An 8,778-nucleotide genomic window follows, 5' to 3' on the forward strand; every position below is an offset into this window, starting at 1 on the left:
ACTTTCCTATTTGTATTCCTTAGCGATACATTGCTCAACAGAATCAAGCCAGTCTGCTTTCAGCTGCACCAGGGGAAATGGAGTAATGCCACTTGGGTCAGCGGAGTTACCCCATGTTTGCAGTGGTGGAACCAAGAGCAGATTCTGGCCCCATTGTTTCTTTTTTTTCTGATACATGTACATTCTTTCCCTGACATGGTATGAATATATTTCCCACGTGCCCTTGAATTCTTCAGCTTCAACTTGCTGCCTGAATCCGTATGTTTTCTGTATTGGTTGAACTGTACAGCATTGTTTGGGCTTTAATTGTTATACAGTGTTGTCTTATTTTGGAAAAAAATGCATCAAAATATTGAAAACCTCCCACAAATCTCACATTTTTCTGGTAGTTTTTGCCTCATATGATCCTAGTGCTTTGTAAGTAGTGCACATATAGCACAATTGAAATGCAGCCACCTCTTCAGTGGAGAGTGAGACCAAGGTAGATTTCATAGACATTAGGGCTGGAAGGGACCTCGGAAGATCATCGAGACCAGCCCCCTGCCTGAGGGGCAAGAAGTCAGCTGGGGTCATAGGATAAGATAAGCATCCAAATTTCTCTTAAAGGTGTTCAATGTAGGTGCTTGAACCACCTCCGCTAGCAGGCTGTTCCAGACCTTGGGGGCTTGGACAGTGAAGAAATTCTTCCTTATGTCCAGCCTGAAACGGTCTTGCAGGAGTTTATAACTGTTCTACCTCGTTATCCCTTGGGGTGCTCTGGTGAACAAACGTTCCCCCAGATACTGGTGGTCACCTCTGATAAACTTATAGGTGGCCATCGGATCACCCCTCAGCCTGTGCTTTTCCAGGCTAAAGAGCCCCATGGCTCTCAGCCTCTCATCATAGGGTGTGTTTTCCTGACCTCTTATCATGCACATGGCTCTTTTCCGGACTCTCTCAAGCTTCTCCACATCCTTTTTGAATTGTGGAGCCCAAAACTGGACGCAGTACTCCAGCTGCGGCCTCACCAAGGCCAGGTACAAGGGGAGAATGACGTCCTGGGATTTGCTCGAGAAGCATCTATGGATGCACGCCAGCGTTTTGGTCGCTTTACTAGCCACAGCATTGCATTGAAGGCTCATGTTCATCTTATGTTCAATGATGACCCCCAAGTCTCTTTCTTCTGTAGTGCCAGCCAGCGTAGCACTGCCAAGCCTATAAGGATGCTGCAGGTTTTTCCTCCCAAGGTGGAGAACCTTGCATTTTTCAGTGTTAAACACCATCAGGTTCTCATCCGCCCATTTGCTGAGTCTGTCTAGGTCAGTCTGGATCACCCTTCTGTCTTCAGGTGTGGATACTCTGCCCCAGAGTTTGGCGTCATCGGTGAACTTGGCCAGTCTGCTTCTGACTCCAATGTCCACCTCAATGAAGATGTTGAACAATATGGGTCCAAGGACAGAGCCTTGGGGGACCCCACTGGTCACAGGACACCAAGATGATTTACCTCCATCAATTACCACCCTCTGGGTCCAACCACAGAGCCAATTTCCCAGCCAGCGGATCATGGTGGACCCAAGGCCACAATTGGCTAATTTCACCAAGAGGTGATCATGGGATACCAGATCAAAGGCTTTTTTGAAGTCAAGATATATGACATCAATCTCTTCTCCCTTGTCTAGGTGATAAGTCACCTGGTTGTAGAAGGAAATGAGATTGGTCAAGCAAGATCTACCCACAACAAACCCGTGCTGGCTATCCCTCAGGATGCTGGCGTCGGCCAGTCCATTAAGGATGGCCTCTTTAATAAACTTTTCTAAGACCTTCCTTGGGATAGAAGTCAGGCTGATGGGCCTGTAGTTTGCTGGATCCACTTTCCTCCCTTTCTTGAAGATAGGCACCACATTGGCCTTCCAGTCTTTGGGCACTTCACCAGAGTGCCAGGAGTTCTCAAAGGTCCATGCTGGGCTCTGATGCTTGCCAGCTCCTTGAGTACCCTGGGGTGCAGATTGTCAGGGCCGGCTGACTTGAAGGTATCCAGCATCTCAAGGTGTTCCTTCACAAGGTCAGCATTGATGGAAGGCAGGGGATTACCCTCACCTGGACATCTCTGTCCCATAGTGGGCATGGGCATCTCATGGGACTGATGAAAGACTGACGCAAAGTACCCATTTAATAGGGTGGTTTTTTCCTGGGCATCAGTTGTCAGTTGCCCCATCTGGTTCAGCAGGGGTCCAATGTTGCCCTTGGCTTTCCTCCGGCTCCCCACATATCTGAAAAAAGACTTTTAATTGTCCTTGATGCTCGAAGCTAGTTGGAGTTCAGTTGCAGCCTTGGCTTTCCTGGTTTGCTCCCTGTGGGACTGGACCAGTGCAGAATAATCCTCCTTGGAGGTGAATCCCATCCTCCATCCTTTGTAGGCCTTTCTTTTTAGCCTCAGGAGGTCTGCTAGATCCCTGGAGAACCAGGGGGGCTGCTGTGCCCTCTTGCTGCCTTTCCTCCGAGATGGAATAGAATTGGCTTGTGCATTGAGGATCACTCCCTTGAGGAGCAACCACTCTTCCTGGACTCCCCTCTCCCTGGGGTCATGGTCCCCTTAGGGTCTCACTGACAAGCCACTTGAGCTTATCAAAGTCGGTTTTCCTGAAGTCAAGGACTTCCGTGTTGCTGACTGACTTGCCAGCTTTATGGTGGATGGTAAAAGTGATCAGCTTGTGGCCGCTGTCACCCAGCTTTCCATCAATCACTAGGTCACCGATTAGGTCGTCCCCAGTTGTCAGTACCAGATTGAGCAGTGCTTTACCTCTCATTGGCCCGTAGACTTCTTGAGTCAGGTAGAGGTCATCCACGCAGGAGAGGAAGCTTTGCAACTGCTTGGATTTTGCTGAGTGAACCTCCCACGAGATGTCCGGGTAATTGAAGTCCCCCATGACAACCATGGTCCTGGAGCATGCGGCCTCATCCAGTTCCCGGGCGAACTCCTGGTCAAGCTCTTGACTTTGGGTGGGAAGTCTGTAGTAGACTCCCACCGTTGTGTCCCCTGTGCCATGTTCCCCACAGATTTTAACCCAGAGGGTCTCCAGTCGTCCATCCTGGTTGCCAGCATCAGCTTGCAGGGATGCATAGCTTTCCTTAACATAGAGAGCTACACCCCAGCCCCTTTTATATACTTGATCTCTGCTGTACAGGGTATAGCCATCTATACCCCTGGTCCAGTCATGGGTGGAGTCCCACCTGGTCTCCGTTATCCCTATGACATCGTAATTATTTGCATTAAGCAGGAGGACGAGCTCCTCCTGCTTATTCCCCAAGCTCCTGACATTTGTGTACAGGCAAGCAAGTGTCGCTTTGGGGGCTCTTGCCTTGCCCACAGATTGTACCAGGGCTGGGGCAGGGGTGGGCTCCCTTAAGTGCCTTGGCCTGCTGGCTTTGCAAGGGTTCCTCAGTGGGCCAGCAGTGGCGGTATTTCCCCTGTCCCTTGGTGGGCTTAGTTTAAATCCTGGTGGAGCAGGTCAGTCAGTCTGGCTGAGAAGAGCATCCTCCCCAGGGGAGAGAGGTGGAGGCCATCTCTTCCCAGCAGCTTGCTGCCTCTTTCACCAAAGAGCGGACTGTGGTCATCGAAGCCAGAGCCTTCATGATGACACCAGCGCTGTAGTCTTTAAGTAACTACCTGGATCCTCCTCTCCCTCAGCCCATAGCCAGAGACTGGGAGGATCAAAGAAAACACCACCCCAAGACCCTTTAGCCCCACTCCCAAATCCCTGTAGCACCTCATGACCCGGCTGGGAGCGCTCCGAGCCGTGTCATTGGTGCCCACGTGAATAAGGAACATGGGATAGTGGTCTGTGAGCTGGAGGAGCTTAGGGATCTTCTCTGCAATGTCTCGGATGCGGGCCCCTGGGAAACACCAAACTTCCAGGGCTAAGGAGTCAGGGTGGAAGATTACCCCCTCAGGATGGAGTCACCCACGACAAACACTTTGCGTTTTGTCTTGGGAAGAGCGGGGGCAGTCGCTGCAGTTGAACCTGTGTTGCCTGCAGGAGTTGGCAACTCTGCAGGCTCTGCTAGGGCTGCAAGAAGTTTGTACCTGTTGCTGAGCTCCAGCGGGGTGGGGGCCTTGGTGTGGCGGGTCTTAGGGCCCTTGACCACCTTGGTCCAACCCCCTGACTGGACAGAGTGGGAGGTCCCAGAGTCCTCCTTTGTCCTGGAGGGAGATGGTGGCCTACCCTCTGGTTCCGGGGGGAGAAGGGCCTGGCAGTAGGAGTCTGTTTCCTGCTTGCAGTCCCTGATGGCATGCAGTCTCTGGATTGTGGCCTGGAGCTCCTCCAGCTGGCAAAACAGAGACCCCAAAAGGGAGCAGAGTCTGCTCTACAAGAAATTTTGACTATAGACATCACTGGTTGTTAAAGAAAAAGATGTAATCTTTACAGTGTCTATGTATATTAATAGACTATAAAGCCAAAAGGACTCATTGGTCTAGGCTGATCTTCTGTATAAGATAGGCCACTGGTCTTCTCTGAGTTTGTTTGGTTTGAACTAGAGCACAGCTTTTAGAAAAACACAAGGCAGGACATCTGTTTGTTTGTCTTTTAATATCCATTAAAAATATATCACACTTTAATCAGTCTGACAGTTTAATTTAAGGATGAAGGAAAGAGGTGACATTGCTGGGAATTGAAACAAGTTTCAGGGAATCTAAATATTTAAAAGGCCGCTAAGTCAGCTTCTTAACTCTGCTAAAGCAGCATCTCCTTGGGACCTCAGTTCCCTTACTCTGTATTTCTCTTTGTTACTCTAGTCCACAATGAGTAGAAAACTGATTCTTGTTTATATCAAGAAAAATTTTCCTGCTATATTCTGAACCTAACCCCCCAAGAAGAGAGATAGGGACACATTTAGATAATCAGTTTGAATCCTGTTTCTCCACAGCCGGTTGCTCCTGCCTTGGAATTCATTGCTAAATTCAGAGTTCCCTGAATTCAAAGGCAGGAAGGAGCATCCATTTTTAAAGTTTGTTCATGATCCTTTCATATATTCTTGTGACCCATTTTTGGGTTGCAACCTATGGATTGAGAAGTGCTTTTCAACAGGACAGTTCTTTTCATGTGTGGAAACAGGTCCAGTTGTACTGTAAAGTGATCCCAATTTTGCTCAATAGCAAAACAGCTTTTGGAGCAAAAGCAGAGCTCAAGTTCTTCAACAAATATGAACAACCCTGAATGTGGAGTAGCTTTGCATTTTCCTACACATTTTGTGTATCTGTCCTCTATTTGCTTAACGACATCTTTTGCACCCAGAGTGAAACTCAGCCTTTTCCAAATTTTAATTTTACAGAGAACTTTGAGGTGTCCTGGTATTGCAAAAAGGACAGAGAGAATAGAACTTGGGAGCTCTCTAGTGGTGTGCTGTAGAAGGCAAGCTCTTAAAATGTAAGTAATTAATTGAGATCTGTAAATAATTTTGTCATCTCATGTTTATTTTCTGAGAGACTTATAGAGCAAATATGCTCAGTTTCTAATCCAGACATTTTTTAATGACTCCACGTTCTACTTGAGACTTGAGAGTTGCAATGGTAAATTGCTCTGTGTGCTGAGGTTACTGTTGGTTTTCCAGTCCTCTTTTCTTACCCCTTTCCTAGTTGCAGGGAGCTATGCATGGGGCATCTTTCTGTCTCTCCATTCAGTTATTGTTAGGAAGGTTTTGCAGTCTGGACTCTCTGACAGTTCTGAGGCTGTTTGCAGCAGACTTGAATCTTTCTCAGTCCTGTACTGTGGCTGAGTTGGCTTTCCAGTGCTCCCAGTGAATTGAACAGTTAATCTAGTGATACATAACAACGTAAAAGAATAAATACCTGGCATTTGTCCAGTGCTGTTCACTCAAGGATCTCAGCATATTCTGCAAACAGCACAGATCGCTGTGACCTAGGAATTATTCTCATTTTACATGTGAAAAAACTGAAACACAGAAGTTGGCAGCACTTGCCTAAAGTCACAGAGCAAGTCCAGGACAGAGCCAGGGCTAGATTCCAGGAGTTTTAATTCCAGGTCCCTGCCTAGACACTGGATCCCACTGTCTGCTTCAGGTATCTCTCAAAGATACACAGGCCGTAAAAAGTTTGAGGAAGTAAATCTCTTTTCTGTCATTTTGCTGACAGCACCTTAAGGATGTGGGGAATGGTTCAAAAAGGACCAGTGACTGAGGACTGTTGTGTATGCTCCCTCTATGTTGGGAAAGAAGCCTGTTGTGTTACTTTAAAAAAAAAAAGCCTCCAGTCTGGCTTATCTCAGAGAAAGAGCAAGGAGATGAATCTGTGATATACATTTTTTCAGGTTGGTGGAAGATACAGGGAGAGCTCATGTGTTAGTCATGAGTAGCAGCAAGGTAGGTATCATGAAACTCTTTCTCAAAAAAGGGAATGGGACTGTCGCACTGCTAGAGGGGAGAAAGTTCTGTGTTTGTGCCAAAGGAACAAAAGTAAACAGCAGTAGGTGGGGATTATTATGGCAGGCAATCAAACAATAAACTTTTGGCAGATGCACAGAAACTGCCACGTAGGTGGGAGAAGCTCTTTTAATCCCCAGGATTACAATTATACAAGTTTGCAAATTGCCTCTCCAAGCCCTTCTTCTTGTAACATGTGAAAGGCAGAGACAGACTATGTTGAGATGGTGAATTTATGTGCAGGGCATTTTGTTAACTAAAGGTATTCAACAAAATGTTTGTGCTCTGCCCACATACTCCAGGCTTTGGAATGCAGGTGGTCTGCATTCTTGACTTAAATGTGTCTTCTTTGGGGACAGTGGAATTAAGTTTTAAGGGGCCCAAAACCCTTCTTCCCATATTCACTGCCCACAGGGAATGGATGCTGGTTTCATACCTCTTGATTGCCCTCCATGGTTCTCTTTTATGGACTCAGTTGGTGCACAGAGGCTTAGCACTGTGGGGCCTGAGGGACCAAAGTTAACACCATCCAACAATGATTTGAGGCCCCTTTTGGGAAACAAATTCTGTACTTTTGATCCAGCATCCATGTGTCTACAGAACAAAAGTTATCACTGCCCTCAGTATTAACTAATCCCATGATTGTCAGGCCTGGTATTGAATAGGTTTTGGAAACTATAGGTTTCAACCCTTCTGGTCAATCCAGCTAAGGGCTAAGACATTGGGGAAGATTGTACCTGCCCTTTCTGTGGTAGAGGTTATCTCCAACCAGTGTTAACCTGGGATCTGTGGCAGCTAAGCTGTTGAAATGCAGAGGAGCCTTCTGTATTCCCGGAATCCTCCAGCAAAGCTCATATGCTCTCCAAAGGGCATTATTCCCTGGGAACCCTGGGCAGAAGCAAGTTGATCCTCCTTTTCCATCAAGCTTCCAGCTGAAGAAAGACCCCATCTCTCCAGTTTCAGGTTGGTTGCTCTGCTGAGGTCTGAGCAAAATCCTTGTCCTGGTGTCTGGACAGCATGTGGAATAGTTTAGCAGAGACCTGCTACTGGTAGAGGATAAAGGTGTCTCACATATAACCTCTAAAAATAGTACTGAGAGGGAGCAATACAGCAGTTGAGCACTAGATGTCACTCTGAGGCCACAGCAACAGCTCTACAAGCCCTGCCTGCAAAGCTATTGTGGTGGGGACTGGTTAGACTGTGAACTCCCAGAAAACTTCATGTGGGAGGAAGCCACAGCTATGCTTCTTGCATACCCCTTCAATGACGCCAACAAAATAAACAGTAAAAAGGTGAATGTAGGGGCACTGGCTGTGGATTCAGCTCTTTGCAAGTCAGGACCAGCAGCAGGTGCTTCAGATGAGAACTGAACTTCAGAGTTGGCAAATGATCCCCAGGCCTCAACAGTTCAGGGTACAGGAATCCACAGTTGCTGTCTATTATCCAGATGGGTTGAGGAAGGGGCAGCAGTGGCTCAGTGTGGGGAATTTTATGAAAGGTTTGATGATAGGATTGGGAGGGGTGAGTAAGGGGCTTGTGACATTTACAGGGTCATTATCAGGTCATTTGAGGCCTCAAACTTAGTTTCTCTTTGAATAGTCTTATACAACCTGAAGATCAATAGAAGTGGCTTCATGAGAATCAGCAGCCCCACCCCACCACAGCTTTCTTTTTGACTGTCACTATTCCATCATTCCTGTGCATGTGCTGGTCTATGAGAATCGGACACAGGAAATGGCTAGAATTGACCAAACTAGCGATGGGCAGGAAGCATGACATTCAGAACTTGGACTTTGCAATCCACAAAACTCGGAGATATTTGGTTTGAGCGTATAATTTTGGCCAGCTATAAAGAAGGGGAGGGGGGCAGCTAGTTAGTTTGGATTTATATCTTCTCAAGCTTCTAGAGTTCTGGTGCAGCTCAGTCTCTACTGGGAGCTGACAAGTCTTTCACTGAGCTAGAGCTGAGTACAGCAAGCATAATGTTCTGTTCTTCTTCATCTATACAGGGTACATTAGGCAGCACAGCCCTCTAATGGGTAATAGGGTCTCTTGGAAAATCGCTTCAGAATATGGGAGTATTTGTAAAAGAGGATGAGGGACAGATTTGGGGCCAGCTCCTATCCACCTATTAGGAATCTAAGGTGTACTCAGATTTCTGACTGCAATCCTGTTCCACCCTGCTTGAGTCCCTGAAGAAAACATTAGTGCAAAAGGTAGCTCGTCTTCTTGGCTGCTTTATGTAAATTAGTCTTCAAACAGAGGAGAAGGCATATAGCAAAGAAGATACATTCACAGGTTTCCAAGCATGATGGAATAGGCTATAGACATTTAAGTGCCACTTAAGGCAGGGGGTCGGAC

The sequence above is a fragment of the Crocodylus siamensis genome, chromosome 7, assembly GCF_052110815.1.
Source record: "Crocodylus siamensis isolate JL-2025a chromosome 7, ASM5211081v1, whole genome shotgun sequence".
Lineage (NCBI taxonomy): Eukaryota > Metazoa > Chordata > Crocodylia > Crocodylidae > Crocodylus > Crocodylus siamensis.